This window comes from Austrofundulus limnaeus, unplaced genomic scaffold (genome assembly GCF_001266775.1).
Source record: "Austrofundulus limnaeus strain Quisiro unplaced genomic scaffold, Austrofundulus_limnaeus-1.0 Scaffold62, whole genome shotgun sequence".
NCBI lineage: Eukaryota > Metazoa > Chordata > Actinopteri > Cyprinodontiformes > Rivulidae > Austrofundulus > Austrofundulus limnaeus.
This window is the reverse complement of record NW_013952464.1, coordinates 150,438-158,353: the sequence shown is the minus strand read 5'-3', so window position 1 is coordinate 158,353 and position 7,916 is coordinate 150,438.

Sequence of the window (7,916 nt, the reverse complement as noted above, 5' to 3'; positions counted from 1 at the left end):
GAATATAATATACAAGTTTCACTTTTTAAATGGAATTACTGAAATAAATCTACTTTTTCATGATATTCTAATTTTATGACCAGCACCTGTGTATAGAACAATGTATAGAACTTTATAGGCATAACAATGTTATTTGTGTTTCCATTTCCATCTTCTGCTGCAGTCAGATTGAAGAGGCAACAGTTCTAGGTGAGAAATCCAGACCTCCCTCTCCTCGGCAACACTTGGAGGACCCCCGAGGTGTTCCCTCCAGTGAGTCTTCCTCTCAGTGGAACACAATGGAAGGCGTAATCATATGTCCAAAGGACAACAACTCAGCGGTTAGCAGCAATGCCTCACAGCAAGAAAGTCCTGGGTTGGATCCCTAGTTCAGACCTGGGGGTCTTGCTGTGTGAAGTTTCCATGTTCTCTCTGTGCTTGTGTGGGTTTTCTCTGGGTACTTTGGGTGTTTCCTGCACAGCAAACATGTAAAGGTTGTCTTCAGGCCCAGGCCTCCCTTAAAATATGGGGTTTGCCTGGTTAAACAAAGGTAAAATAAAATAAACCACCTCAGCTGACTCCTGTCAATGCTCCGAGCTCCCCCCAGATAACTGCACTCCTCATTCTATCTCTAAGGCTGAGCCCAACCAGTGTCATGAACCTGACTCTTTTTAAAGAAATGTTATAATATTATTGACCACAGTGAGAAAGATCAGGTTCATTTTAATGATTGTTGCATTAAAGGGGCAATATTATGTAAAATAAACTTTTTTGAGTTTTATATCATGTTATAATGTTATACTCTCATAAAAACATGCCCAAAGCCTTGCTCTGACTCATTCAAGCATGTTTGAGAAATCCTGCAGCGTTTTTAGGAAGCCATGCTGAGGAGCAAAACGACAGGTGGGGACCAGAAATGCCTTTTGGTACCAGGAACGCCCCTGGGACGTGTCTTTAAGCCGAACTTCCTCATGGCAGCGCACCCACCCCCTCCTCACACACCTCGCCCATGACTCCTGCAGGCTCTCGGGTGAAATTGAAAGTGAACCTGAAACTGTCTGCTGAGCTCTTAACACTTATCACTCGGTGAAGCTATTTTCAGAATAAAATTACCTTTTGAGGAAATGTATTTTCATATGCCAAGTAAACTACATCATATCATCTAACTACCGAAATGTGTGTTACAGAAGCAGAAGGTGGTTCTTAAAGAGACAGAGGCCAATTTCAAGGTGTTTAGAAGAGGAAGTGATGAGAAGATAAGTTTATTTTCTATGTAAACATAAAAACAGCATTTTAATAACAGCTAAAGGTGACATAGATACTTTATTATGGTATAGTATTTAAATATATGCCTGAGGAACACATAATATTGCCCCTTTAAGTAAAACCTCAATTACAGCAATGAAGCAGTGCAGAATTTATTCTTATTAAAAAAATCAAAAGTTGTAAAAAATTTTCACTTGTTTAACATGTTTTTTTTTTATTATTTATTAGTACATGTACAAATTTGAAGATTGGATCAAAAGTCCACAGAATTATTAGACTAATTTGACTGATAGCTGACAGAGTTGTGACCATCTAAAGCAGAGTTTTGGGACTTTTGTGTCTGCTCTCTGTCATCTTAAAGGCAGCCTGAGAATGTTTTCCCTCCTGTGTTATCCCCCTGTTTGTTTGTTACATTTGGCACGAAGCAAACTTTCTGTATAAATAGCCTCTCTGTGGCCTGACACTTCGACAGCAGCTGGTATTTTTAGGTAGGGGATTAGGGTGTTCGGTGACCCAGGAGGATTTGGTTTGCAGGTTTATCTGGCTTGATGTGATCGGAGATGATCAGTCTGGGAAACGAGCCTGTAAATATCCACACAGGTAAGTTCAGCCTTTTTCCACTGCCTGTGTGCCAGGTGTCAGGACGGCAGAGGTACACTGTGTTTAGTTCGATGTGCTCGCCTCAAAGTGATGCTGGCTACGCACTGTGCACAAATAAATATGTTTCTCCTCAATCACATTATAAATGAATGTGGAAAATAAAAGTTCTCATCTTATATTAGACTATTAGAAGCATGTGTTATGTTTATTTGAAGCACTCACTGTGGAGAGGTTTAATGATTGTGTTTTGCAGCAGAAAGACTGACCTTGCTTTGTTGTTGTTTTGCAGCTAACCCTCCCTTTCACTGCCTCCCTATCTTTCACCAGTTTTACATCTACTGTAAATTCACTCATCACCTCCATATGAGCATTCCCCTCTTCTGACTTCAGTGGTTTTACGAGGACAAACTGCAGACCTTGTCCACCCTTCCTTCCTGAGCTCTGTGAGCCCTCTCTGACCTGTCCTTCTCTTCTGTCGGTCAGCTCGGGTTTTCAGCTAAAGGTTGGACGAATCATCTCTCAGCTGAATATTTAGTGCTGACAGGGCAATTTTATTCTTGTAAAGCTACAGTAATCAGCACAAGTTGTTGCAGATAGTTGTGCAGCTTTCAAAAAATACTTTGGAGCTGACGTTGTGTGTTGAGTATTGTCCTTTCAGTCCTCAGTCTTTGAAACGTCCTGTTTTTTATGCTTTAATGAAATTTATCATCTCTCCACCTCTAGTTTCACCTTCATGAAGCAAAACATTAACTTTGTTTTGCAGTGTGTTGTGAAAATCCTACTTGAGGATAGTTTTGTTAATAAGTGAACTTAAAATAAGCTAAAATCCCATTTTTTGTTCAAATATGCAAAAACTAAGTACCGGTATAACCAAAGAAAATTGGATGTTAAACAGGAAGATGTTTCTTCTCTATCACTTCCTGCTGATAAAACTGTAGCAAGACTTGAGCAAGACCACAAGTTGAATTTGAAAAATATAAATGAGCCATAGAATTGTCATGTTTTTAGGCTTTAAATGTTTTAGGTTAGTTTTAGTATTTTGAGTGTGGTATTTGAAGCTAATATTTTCATTGCATTCTGAGTTGTTTTGGCTGTTTTCCTGTTTTTCTATGGTTTCTCTCCTCACTTTTAGCATCATTCCCAGCTGTCTGCACTCAGCAATCACTTCCTGTACTTATCCTTGTTCTTTTCAGTTTAATGTCAAATATGCCCTGCTGAATCATGATTTTTGCTTGTTTGGTGATGTCTATCTTTAGTTATTAAAGCATTTAGGAAACGCGAGCATGGCATTTATTGGTTTGTATTTGGGCTTTAAGGCTGTGGCTCAATGGTCAGAGAAGCTGTTCTTCWGTGAACCAGTTGAGGGTTTTATTGCATCGCTGTCCAGATACACTGCAAAAAATGTCCACCTAGCCAAGTTTTAAAATCTTATATCCAGCCATTTTACTTGGTAAGATTCTTGAAATCAGAAAAAAATGAGTCAAATCAAGTATTTCAAGAATCTTACCAAGTAAAATTTTCTTACTCCTTTGGCAGAATTTTTTTGATTCAATTTGAGTCAAATTTTCATACAATTCAATAATCTAACATTCTGAAAACAAGATGATTATTCTTACACAATCAGTTCTTGTTTAGTAAATCAGTCTCAAAACAAGATCAAAAAGACTTTTTGGCTGGATATAAGATTTTAAAACGTGGTAAGATGGACAGTTTTTGCAGTGTAAAGTGTTCCAGAGATGTGGAACCCTGCACTGCTTCTGATTTTCCCCATCGGTGTAAGAATGTAATCTACAGCACTGATGTGGTTAGGTTTAGTGTTAGAAGTCAGGGTTAGGCTATAGAAATTATGGGTAAGTGAATGGAAGTCAATGCAAAGTCCCCATGGGAATAGAAGAGCAAATGTGTGTGTGTGGGGGGGTGTAGATAGGTAAACAAGTGCATAGATTTTGTTGTGTTTGTGCTCCATTTCATGCGACATATCAGAAGAATGCCCCTATAGATCCTCTCAAAAGGAATGCACCCAATCAAAGTGTGCCACTGTTGTGTTTGTATTGTGAAACCTTACCTTAATATTTGTACAACTTGGCCATTTTCATCTTTGTTAATGCCATTTAACTGTGGCAGCCATCTTGTATTGGGTTGACTTCCAAAGTTAATTGGTTTTAAACGTGTGTAAAGATTATGTTTTATTCAAATGTGTCTGATGATTCAGAGCTGTGTTAAAGTGAGGTGCAGGGTTGACATACGTCTTCACCATTACTCATAACCCTGCTTGTTTCTGCATCATCCTTTGTTGATTGTAGTCTTATCACCATGTCTGTTTCCTGCTTTCTTCAGTTTTGAGACATATTAGGAGAAATGATGTAAATTTTATAACTTGTTTTACACCCAAATAAAGTCCAGAAAATCTTCTAATTTTACACCATAGAGAGCAAGGGTTTTTATTTTTTATTTATCTTTCAAGTCTCTTTATATTTATTGGTGTCATTTCATTTGAATAATTGTAACTCCTTTTTATTAATGGATCTGGAGCTAAACAGCGCCGTTAAGCTCTTGTGTTTACAACGTAACAAGGATGTAGGGTTTTTGTCAATTTCCCAAGAAGTACTGGTTTCAAGTCTCCAAATATATTTGAACTTTTGCAGCTTGAGCTCCGGCGACAATGTGAACAGAATAACAAGAAGCAGAACAGTTGCTGCAGAGCTCCATAAAGCTGCTCCAACCTTGATTCAGTGGAACATCGACCCTCTTAATTACCTCAATGTCAAGCCCGTTTTCACCCGACATTCTTCTCCTGTTGTGTTGATCATGAAGAACTCACAGATTACAGCTGATAAGTAGTCCTCATTACTTTATTAGAGTGTAGCTGTTAAAACAGGTGTCCATGTCAGTAATTATGAATCTGAAGGTGTGTTTGTCCTCACTTCACTTCTCTTTGTCACACGTTTTGGGGATTTGTGAGTTTGAATTTGCGAAGCTGCTTCCTTGATGTGAATCTCTCACAGATTGTTATCTGCTCTCTTTTATTTATTTTTGTGTCAGCGTTGATGGAGCTCTGATCTTAACTGGAGGCATTTTGTTTTTTGTGGTTTCACGGCACTCCTATGTGAGCCACGTGCTTCAGTGGCCCAGTGAAAAGCTCGTTCTAACCGCTGCCTCGGGATGTGTGTGTCCCATTTTCCTACAAGGTCATGRCAGTAATTTCCCTGATGGTGTGTAATTTCCCCTGTGCTGTGACTTGTCGTTTATTAGTTTCATTATTCCATCTTTTGCTTTTTCAGTGTCTTCAAGCATTAGAATGTGGATAGAGGATACTATCAAGCATTACTTGTCGCTGTTTGATTATTGATTTTGGTTTTAACAGCTCGGTGTAAATTAGGTTGTTTCTCCACAAAGTAACAGTGCATTTAAATACAATCACTGGTGTCTTGTTTGCATTCTTGACATTAGCAACATTGCTAAGCATTTCATATAACACTGAGCTAAACTAGAACTAGAACAGCTTCAGCATCTTGTTTTTAATTCTACATAAAACAAAAAGTAAGAACATTTGTGTTTGGTAGATCATTTCATTTTTGTTACAACGCTTCTTGACAATAAATCTTTTAGAGGGCACATGATTGGCAGCACCTGAAGCTCAAAACAAGGGTCAATAGCAAACAGCACATTAAGCTGTTTGGCAGAGAAGATTTGGCAAACTTTTCATGTGTGCAGCCCACATACTGCTCATCCCGAAACGGCATGTTCCTTACAAATGTGGCACCATTTGAGAGAAAATTTAACATGCTAAGATTTATTGCCAAGAAGCATTACAATAAAGAAATCATCCATCAAACACAAATTTCCTTACTTTAGATCGCAGGGGCTTAAAAACACAAGGCACAGCAATCTGTTACAATTCTACACAATATACTTTATAATATTGGACTCAGTGCTGTCCTAGCAAATGCCTTCACAAAAATAAATGAATAAATAAAATTAGCATTATTTAGAGGACTGCAAATTGTCTGCTTTCTTGAATCACAAAAATTTAAAGAAAGAACTTGTGCAAGTTAGCTTGCGTTGGGGAGGATCTGTGTATTTTCAGTTATTCTTTAGATTGTTTCTTGTTTAGGCTTAATTCATTGTGTTTTGTTTTACATACAGCATTTTCCTTGTTTTGTTCATGTTCGAACTGTCATTAGTTCAGTGTTTCTCTCTATTGATCTTCCTCTGTTCTGCCACTTGTTCACTTTGTTCTTTAAATCATTTGAGGTGTTTCTGGTTCAGTTCTTAGTTTTAGGTATATTAATACTCTGTGTGTTCACTCTGTTACTCAGACAATAACTGTATTCTGTTTTGCTCATGATCATCTGTTTCCAGTGGGTTTATTGATTTTCTAGTGTTGTTATCTTAAGTTTTACAATAAAGTTCAAATTTTCATTTGTGTCTTGCCTCTGTCTACATCTTGGGTTCAATTTACAATTAAAACAATCCAAACCTGACACAGATGGCTCTTGGCTAGTCGCACGCCTGTAAATTCAACAGAGTCACAACCATGTGTGTGTTGGTTAAGGTAGTGCAGGGGCGGTTCTAGAGGTGGGGCCACAGGGGCATTGCCCCCAGCTGAAGACTGGCCCTCTGAAGTGCCCCTGTACTTTCACTCATCTGTCCTTCACCTGGGAGCGATGATGGTGATACAGTTCCATGTCCAAATACTAGAGGCACTAATGAGTCAAATAGGAAAGTCCAGCATGAACCAAGCTTAGAGAAGTCTTCTTTTCTCAAGAAAATCTGAACAATCCTGCAAAAAGTCTTTTAACTGACAAAAGATGGCTGGATTTTCTCACATGCCGTGTGATTGAAAGTATTTTATTTATGTACAATAAAAATGCATGTGAAATAAGGGTAAGGGTAATTTACTGTGCAAGCTTTTTTAAAACCACATACAAGTGTTTGAACATGTGTGTGACTGGTTAAATGTCTACACCTTACCAAAACCAGGAATTTGTGTCAAGGATGTTGAACAAATATTTGGCCCCTCTATGAATATTGTGGCCCCTTGATGGCCCCGCACTCTGAAAAATCTTAGATCCGCCAATGAGGTAGTGAAGGAAATTTTGTAACYAACTGACTGAATGTTAGATTCAATAGTGTATATTTTATACTTTCTGATCATTGCAGAAATAAGKTTTAAAACAGAATGAGAGTTGGTGTGTCATATTAYGTGTTTTTTCCGTCTAAATAAACAAATGTTGGTTACACTAACATCTGACATGAAAGTTACCACCTTCAGGGGTGTGACCAGGAAGGGGAACATGTTAAAAGATTGAATCATCATAATATGAGCAGAGGTTTTTTTGTTAGGTCTTCTGTGCAGTCTGTTTTAGAGCAGTGTGGGCTCTGGTTTTATATTCAGATAAGATGAAGGTCATTTTACTCTGAGGCCTACTGACTGTGTTGCTGGAGCTGACTGAGACACTGGACTGAAGTTTTTAGAAGAGATTCAACTGGTTTTCTGCTACTTTATTCAGACTTCCATTTATTAATCAGAAATTCCCTTCAGTAGATAGCTGTGTCGGCCATCTTGGTCCCAAATGTTAATCAGCTTTGTTTGGTTAGGGTTGGATTAAAGTCTAATCAAGATCTGCCCAGCAGTCCGTTAGCCTATAAAGTGCATGTGTAAAACTGGCACCACACCCCCAAGTTTTACATTGTGATAGTGAAATGTCCTCAAGATTTAATGGGCCTCATGCAAGAACCGTTCGTACGCACAGATTTGTTCTTAAGTTGTGCATACGAGTGATTTAGGAGAATTTGTGGCATTCACCAATATTTTTGTATTCTAAGATTTTCTTCAGATACGAACAAAATTCACGAGTGGTCCAGACCTGTCGTATATTTTACCAGCAGTCAGTCTGCTGTTATCCAGACGGATTTTTCTCACTAATAACTTTATATTTCATTAATTTGAAGAAATTTCGAGTTGAAAATAAATCACACTCCATAATTATGTTGAAAATTGGCTATTCTGTTTGAAATGGAATTAGATTTTAACGACATAAATTGATTAGATCAGAGGAGCCCAAAGT